The following is a 9,406-nucleotide window of genomic DNA, read 5'->3' as shown; positions in this document are numbered from 1 at the left end:
TAAGCGGCATTCAAATGACTCAAATCCCGACTTTTCACCGAGAGGAAAAGTCAATCCAAGAATTGCTCAAAGGATGTCTCGACTCCAATTAGGAGCCATCAGACGCAGAGATTACAAAAGAATGCAAGAAGGAATGTCCTCGGAGGATGAATTCTCGGACACTTATTCTGCAATCGCTTCTGATGATACAATGTCTAGCACGGGACAAACCAGAGAAGTACTCACGATCACATCTGATCAATTTGCTCAGATACTTCAAGAAGCTCTAGCCAAACAACGCGAAGAAATTAGAGCTGAAGTGAAGACAGAAATGAAGTTGGCTATCCAACAAATGAGAGAACTGTTAACTCAACAGCCTCAACCTCCTGAGTCCAATCAGCGACTTGAATCCAGCCACCACACTCGGAATGTTGTAGAGGACAGTGATCCAGAGGTGGATGAAGTCATTATGGCTGATACACCTCCCAATGGCAATAACGCTGGGGGTGGTTTAACGGATCCTCCCAATAACGATATTGGGGGTGGTTCAATAGCACCTCTCACTGGGGGTGGTCCAATTATCTTTACTCGACATCATTCAGAAAGAAATGAAGACGATGACGGGAAAATGCAAAAACTTGAAGACAAAATCAATGCTTTGATGACGGCTCAAGAAGTTCTCCGGAAATGAGGCTTTAATGGTCCGGTCATTCGTTGGCACCCTTCGTGGGCCCGCCTTCGATTGGTACCGACGTCTCAAGCCAGGGAGCATCAATTGCTGGGGTAACATGGAAAGTTTGTTCCTCAGTAATTTCTTCGATGATGACACCGAAGTGTCAATCGGAACCCTTTTGGATGAGAAGCAAAAAGATGGAGAGTCTATTGATAATTTTGTCAAGCGCTTCCGTGACAAGGCAATAAATTGCAAAGATCCTGTTACAGAGGAGTTCATCCTGCAAACATGTCACAATAATCTCTCCATCGATGTCCTGGAAGCCCTGGGGGTCGTACCATCCAAAACTTGGAAAGAGTTGAAATTACGTGGCGAACAAGCTGAACACTTTCTTAAAAGAAAGAAAGCTGAGAGAAACCGACCGACGACATCTACAATCACTGAGAACGCGACTCTCGATCCGAAGTTTCAAAAGGAGTATTCTTTCGAAAATGATGAAGCTACAGCCATATTGAAATACCTCCTCGCCATCAGGAGGGAGCTAAGAGAATTACAGATCCAAACTACTGTGCGTACCACAGAAGGGTTCTTCATCCCACCGAGAGTTGCTTTGGAGTCAAAAACAAGATCCAAGCATTAATTGACTCCGGCGTCATAACGGCGAAACAAGCCGATTAAAGACGACCATACTCCATCGGATACATGAGTATAAACTATTTTCCCCTACTCCATCGGATACACGAGTATAAACTGTTTTCCCCTACTCCATTGGATACACGAGTATAAACTGTTTTCCCTAACTCCGAAGAGTATACGAGTATAAACTGCTTCCCCTCACTCCGAAGAGTATACGAGTATAAACTGCTTCTCAACACTCCAAAGAGTATATGAGTATAAACTGCTTCTTGATTATCCAACTGAGTACAATGTTAAACCCGGTTTCGCAAAGGAAGCTGGGGATGGATGATTTATATAACGGGAAGTTCCTGGAGAATCTTATATTCTTAAGGATAACCCGAACATGCGACTGAGGATAACGTACTCCTCATTACACCCAGTTTTGCAAAGAAAGCTGGGGGTGGATAATTCATGTAACGGGAAGTTCCCGGAAGAATGTTAAATGTAATATTCTTAGGGATAACCCCGATCATTATGAACAAAAGTGATAAACACTAAACTCCTACTATGACTTCCGAATACTCTTTTGCTGAGATGAGATTTGATCACTCCTTTAGATCAATCTTCCCTCACAAAACTCACATTTGGTCTGTCACGCCCCGGGTCCAAACGTGATAATTTGGAGCGTAACTCGGTCGGCAATGTAACCATACAGTTACATTCACACCTCTGAATCATCCTATATACAGATATATTGCTAAAAGAACTACTACATAGAGCATGTAACTAAAATAGCAAAGGAAACTAGATAGATAAAGAAAATTCTGAAAAGACAAGTTCTCTTACATGTCCAAAACTCTTCAAAGTAGGAGAGGAAAATACATCTTAGTCTGGAATACTACAAGTGAATACAAGAAAGACTCGATAGCTGAAGCTGAGAAAGTGAATAGAGAGAAAGTGATCACTGTCGCTGGTCTTAATCCTTAAAGTACCATTGATCCTGCGAAGAAAGAATAATTCCCAAGTCTGGGGCATGCAAACCCCAGGGGAGTCAGAAAACTCCCAGCAAGCATGTAAAATGAGGAAATTGTGAGCGTGTAAGTATAAATGATAGATATAAAGAAAAGATAAATTCTAAATTTTCAGTGATAAAAGAAAATGCCTATCTTATAAACCAAAATATGATGAAAGCTCAATTAAAGATGACTGGGGAAAATTGCTAATTGTATATATCAATCGTGGTCTACCTCAAGCACATATCTTATACCCTATACTAAAAGGAGTTAAGATTTAGAAACCCACAACATGAGATGAGTACGTCGAGGGAATAATCCAAACAAGGAAACCCTCGTATATACCATATATCTCAAATTGTAAATCTCTAAATTTCAACTCCCAAAATTCTATAAACAAACAATACAAATATACATCACCAAAACCTCATCCAGGACATGTCGTGCATGCCAAATCTGTCACAAAGCATATAAGCACATTATTCTTATTTTACATGTTATTTGAATTAGAGAAAAATATTTTCATGTATATAAATCGGTTCCCCGTAAACCGTCCCGGGAACACGGCTTCAAGTCAGGAATTGGCTCTTTGGCCCATGTATATATATAACTCAGGATATCAGGAATGCGCATATGCCCGTTTATATACATGTTATATTCTCCGTCTAATTCCCCTTTATAAACCCCATGTTTGTCGATTAAGAAATTAGGTAGGTGGGTCACATAAAGCAAATGAGATTTCGATGAGGTTTCGGCTAAAAGCTTATAATCTCTAGACATAAATGTCATTGCTACTTATACTATCATTAGAGAACATGCTTCACTTTTGGAAACAAACTGTAACCTAGCACAAGTGGACTTCTCTCAGCCGGGTCGTACTCAAGGATCAAAAGGCCTGCTAAATTGTTAATGTGCTGGGTTATACGGTTTCAGTCAAGAAATAACATGAGTCGTTCTATGAAAGGAGAAAAGTTTAGCACACATCAAGGGATATGGGATTGGGTGCATGCTACAATCAGAGATATTCTCTTGGTTCATTATCAAATCCTAGGTTAGTCATCAGCATGATGTTTCTCCTAATGATATATAAAAAATACAAAAATGAAAATAAATAAAAATAATAATTGAGGACAACAAGGAGAACAGGTCAAACATTATAGTCATTGTCAAGGTGAAGATTCGTCATAGAGATTATTAATTGGAGACCTACTCAAAGACTGATAAGTGAACTAATATTGGTTGCCGTTAATGTTATATAGCTGTCATAGGTATACATTTTCTCTCCTAATGAGTTATAAACATCTAGTCCTCGTGTATAAAAAGTCAGACACTAGGACCGGTACATTAGACTTCGAAAATCAGAAACATAACATACATCCAACATGTATAACTTGGAACCGGTTACAGACCTCAAAATCTAATGTTATATATCTCAACTACTGCAGAAATAAGTAAATCAATCTTTGAGGATAATGATCAAGACCAAATAAAAAGGATGAAATATATTTAAAACTGAAATTTTCTGAAATTTGTAAAACAGACAAGGAGATGAACATGTGTCAATTATGAAAAATAATAAAGAGACCAATTAAAGAGTTAAAAGAATAAATATGCTTGCCGATTAGCGTTGAAAACGTAAGCACCAACAACTCCTTCTCCTCAAATAGCCGGTCTCCTTCTCTCGTCAACTATAATCGATGCCTTCTCTCCTTCTTCTTCTTCTCTTTTTATTTTTATTTTTTTTTTCAGATCAAGTGTAGAGATCGGTAGAGAAATATAAATGGTTTAGAGAGATAAGATTTGTTAGGTATTTCCCAAGATTTGAGGGATTTAGGGAGAGTTAGGCGGAAGGGGATCTTAGTGGAGATTTTGGCAGAGGAGGATGTGGGCAGTTAAAATCACGGAGGTTTTGAGGGAGATTTTTTTTTTTTTTTTTTTTTTTTTTGAACAAAACACTTATGTGGGCATCCATATTTAACCACTAAAATAATTAATTTGCTACTTAAAAAAAGGATTATTACATCCTACCCACCTAAGAAAAAGAAATTTCGTCCTTTTTTTTTTATTTACCTTACATTATGTGGGCATCCATATTTAACCACTAAAATAATTAATTTGCTACTTAAAAAAAGGATTATTACATCCTACCCACCTAAGAAAAAGAAATTTCGTCCTCGAAATTTAAATCCAAGCACAAGAGAAGCTAGACGTTACAGGTAATAAAGAGATGTGGTACGTAAATCTAGATTCTCGTGGTATATGTCTCATACCAGATATTATACGCCTATTAGAATGACTCTCCATAGCATGAATCCCCGGCGAGATCAGTCAAGACGTGATACATGTAAACCAATTCTTTCCCAAGTTTGGTCCTAAGGATCGTCACCCTTAGGACCACCACCAATCACAATCCAGTGGAGGAAGATCACGAGCCCCCTCTCACTAAAACATGTATCCCAATATCAATGTTACAATGGTGTCTTGAAGGACTCGCTTGACATTCAACACTATGGCATCATAAACATGCATATAATAAGATAATTTGATACTAATATAAAACTGGCAGATCCTAGCCTAAGACTTTTCATGAAGTTCATATCCTTGTATTTCTTAACCTTATAAACTTGTGCTTGGAATCATATTTCGATGGAAATTCTCAAGAATTAATATATATATTTTTCTAGATATCAAGCATCATGTAATATATCAATCATATATTGAGTACATAGTCATATCAACATCATACACCATGCATAATCAGTATTGAATAGTTTAGGGATGCTCTAGGAGCACAAATATCAAGCAAACACGGGTTCATGCCAAGCTCACGTGTCAACTACATATACTCATACATGCAATCACTCGGAAGATTTTTTTTTTTTTTTTTTGAAAGATATAATGTGACGATAGAAAGATTTAATACAAGACATTCTGGACCAGTTCATATCCCTCATCATTTTTATAACCTAATATATAAGCAAATAGTATCATGTAGTTACTCATTACTAAACCACTCTAATCCATCAAGTTCAAATCTAATCTATCTACAACACTTATTATTGATCCCGCTAAACCTATTTACAAGGATTTATCCATTATAATTTCCAAATAAATTCTCACCTTGTAGATTCCAATCATCATCTCAATTCCAATATTATGAATCCCCATAAAGTTCTCATGGGTTTACTCCAATCTTGTGTCTCTTAACTAATCAGATCTGATGATGCTTTCATTATGTAATTTCATCATAAGTCCCCTATAAGAGATCATGAACTAGTTATGAACCACTTCTTACCATAAATTTTTAACTTACAAAATTCATCAATGTCGTACCAAATTCACACCCCCAAATTGATTAATGAACAATGAAGATCCGATTTAACACAATTTAGAGATTACAATCATTAAATCCAAGATCATAGTCAAACCTAACCATATAAAAAAAATCCAATTAGAATCCATAAATCGTAGGAATATATTTTTAATTTACTCAACATAGCCATTTAATATCCTCAAAGCAAATCCTTAACTTTACATGGTTGCCTGACAAAATCAAGTCTCCAATATATACCCTCAATATCATGTAATTTCATCCACACGATTCCTGATTTTGGAGACTAGGAAAGCCACTCTCAGTATTTATAATCTAGATAATCAATTGCACAAAGATCACCAGATGAATTTGCTTTATATGCATATCTACATCGAGTTAGCTTTAAAACATTCCTCTCACATGACCTAACGATGCTAAGATACTAGCCTAGCTGGAGCTAAATGGTTACAAATTTAGATGATCCGTTCACTGAGATAACTTCATCCAAACGAACAGCCATGAACTTGTAGTTGCTGCTAATGTGAGGGCTAGTGGCTGGATAAACTTCCATGCTACTTAACTTATGAAGCTTGGGGCTAGTCTACAAAAACCCTATCTATGCACATTGACTAAGTCCGTATACAATTGGCTTGAGAAGGAAAAAGAATTTACTGTTAATATAGGAATGAAGTTGGATGCGGAATCAAAGGAGTAAGCGCAAAAAGATATTGCAAAGGGGAACGAGCCTAATACATGCTCAGACTCCTATTTCTATCTCAAAATCTCCAATAGTTATGTACAAGATGAGAGTCCAGTTATCTAACCTGGATAAAATCACATTCTCAACACCCTATCTCAAATTCTGTAGAGTCGTTATTCCTTCATTGTCCTAGTACAACCTCATGCACATCTAAATGCTAAAAAGTCATATTCAATTTCAAGATGCCTCCAATCAATTATGTACCACTCATCTTAACTTCGAACATAGTCCAAATATAGTGTATATCTCTCTTCAAAATTTATATCATTCTAGATGTCATCTTTTTGTTGTACTGCTCTACTAATATAAATGTTGAACTCATCCCCAAAGATTTTATACTAATCATATAAATTTAGATGAAGTACAATTTTTATATAAATCCTCCATCGCTGCTCACAAATTCTCAATTGTCGAGATCAGAAATTCACCAAATATCTTCGAAGTTGATCTATATGTATGTCCATGCATATTCAATCATCAAATAAGTCCGATCGGAAATCAAAATCATTATAAAAATCTTATATCATTATAACTCTTTTCTTAGCTTTAGTAAATCTTTATTTCATCACATGTCCTAGCAAACCTCCTTCCGGGTCTTTGCATATCTCAACCATTAAACTTTCAAACTAAAATTTTGATATCTCAAATAGTTTTCTTTTTCACCCACCTTGTTTATCACCTTAATCTGGACATAATATGAAAATATCTTCTCGCCTCATTCAACATCAAATGCAAATTCTATACAAATTTTTTTTTCTCACTCTTGATCCTCTAACTTAGTTTCAAATAACACCTTATTCATATTTTCTAAATCCAAGATCATGCTCTCAAAATTAAATTCCAAGCACATGAGGGACAACTGGAGTAGGGGGTTCCCTAAAATGAGATTGGTCAAGATTTGGACTGAAATGAGATTGGTCAAGGTTAGTACTTGAGAATCAGGGTATTGGGAGTTAAAGGACTAATTTCTGGAAAGGAAAGAACCTAGTCTATACATGCTCTATTTTTGGTCTATTCTTAGTTCGTACGTGTATACAGGATGAGACAACAATTACTAAACCTAGGCTCTGATACCAATAAAACCTTGTCACGCCCCGGGTCCAAACGTGATAATTTGGAGCGTGACTCGGTCGGCAATGCAACCATACAGTTACATTCACACCTCTGAATCATCCTATATACAAATATATTGCTAAAAGAACTACTACATAGAGCATGTAACTAAAATAGCAAAGGAAACTAGATAGATAAAGAAAATTCTGAAAAGACAAGTTCTCTTACATGTCCAAAACTCTTCAAAGTAGGAGAGGAAAATACATCTTAGTCTGGAATACTACAAGTGAATACAAGAAAGACTCGATAGCTGAAGCTGAGAAAGTGAATAGAGAGAAAGTGATCACTGTCGCTGGTCTTAATCCTTAAAGTACCATTGATCCTGCGAAGAAAGAATAATTCCCAAGTCTGGGGCATGCAAACCCCAGGGGAGTCAGAAAACTCCCAGCAAGCATGTAAAATGAGGAAATTGTGAGCGTGTAAGTATAAATGATAGATATAAAGAAAAGATAAATTCTAAATTTTCAGTGATAAAAGAAAATGCCTATCTTATAAACCAAAATATGATGAAAGCTCAATTAAAGATGACTGGGGAAAATTGCTAATTGTATATATCAATCGTGGTCTACCTCAAGCACATATCTTATACCCTATACTAAAAGGAGTTAAGATTTAGAAACCCACAACATGAGATGAGTACGTCGAGGGAATAATCCAAACAAGGAAACCCTCGTATATACCATATATCTCAAATTGTAAATCTCTAAATTTCAACTCCCAAAATTCTATAAACAAACAATACAAATATACATCACCAAAACCTCATCCAGGACATGTCGTGCATGCCAAATCTGTCACAAAGCATATAAGCACATTATTCTTATTTTACATGTTATTTGAATTAGAGAAAAATATTTTCATGTATATAAATCGGTTCCCCGTAAACCGTCCCGGGAACACGGCTTCAAGTCAGGAATTGGCTCTTTGGCCCATGTATATATATAACTCAGGATATCAGGAATGCGCATATGCCCGTTTATATACATGCTATATTCTCCGTCTAATTCCCCTTATACACCCCATATTTGTCGATTAAATTTTTAAGTGACTGTGCATGAAATGTTGTGCACTAACCACAGAGTTACCGTGGAACGACTTCTGTAAAACTATGATAATAACCGTGACCCAGAACATGTCCAAATCAAGATAGGTGCATCGTCTAGTCGATGCTATAATAGTAAATAGCCAAGGAAAAATCTCATATCGGGATGTCGATATCGAGAACATAGCCATGCTATGAAAGCACGCTTACATATCATATTTTTAACAGGAGTCGTCTTCATGCACAGTCTCACACATAAAACGTCATCAACTCATCATCAAGTCATAATGGTTTGCCACTTAATCTTGCCTTCTTTAATAGTTAGTGAGTATTGACAGCGTTGATTATACAGAGTGTACAAAAGTACAAGAACTTTGTGTATAGAGCATACAGGAAGAGTTTACAAAGAAAGGAGTGTATCAAAATCATAGCTTTACAAGTACACATAGGAAAAAGTTACAAATAGAGGCAATATTGTATTCAGTATAGTATCTCATAAGGATAAGGTAGTTGTCGTTTGAATTTTATTAAACATCACTTAGTGTCTTATTGTGAAATTAGGTAGGTGGGTCACATAAAGCAAATGAGATTTCGATGAGGTTTCGGCTAAAAGCTTATAATCTCTAGACATAAATGTCATTGCTACTTATACTATCATTAGAGAACATGCTTCACTTTTGGAAACAAACTGTAACCTAGCACAAGTGGACTTCTCTCAGCCGGGTCGTACTCAAGGATCAAAAGGCCTGCTAAATTGTTAATGTGCTGGGTTATACGGTTTCAGTCAACATACACTTCTCCAAATCAATCAATTTTCTTATGCTTTAAGGATCCCTTATGAAAGCTAATGTTACAAATCGTGTGATTAATGCAAATCACAATTCATCATAATTAT

General features: G+C 36.3%; 1 long non-coding RNA gene across 1 annotated transcript; it reads right to left on the bottom strand.

Moving 5' to 3' along the window:
• Positions 2,054-8,577, bottom strand: LOC109825071. The gene is made up of 2 exons (XR_002242891.1): positions 7,638-8,577; positions 2,054-2,296 (listed from the first exon to the last, which is right to left on the bottom strand). It is a non-coding gene; the product is annotated as an uncharacterized LOC109825071 (long non-coding RNA).

Source organism: Asparagus officinalis, chromosome 10 (genome assembly GCF_001876935.1).
Source record: "Asparagus officinalis chromosome 10, Aspof.V1, whole genome shotgun sequence".
Taxonomy (NCBI): Eukaryota; Viridiplantae; Streptophyta; class Magnoliopsida; order Asparagales; family Asparagaceae; genus Asparagus; species Asparagus officinalis.
This window is presented reverse-complemented; position numbering and strand designations above follow the sequence as displayed.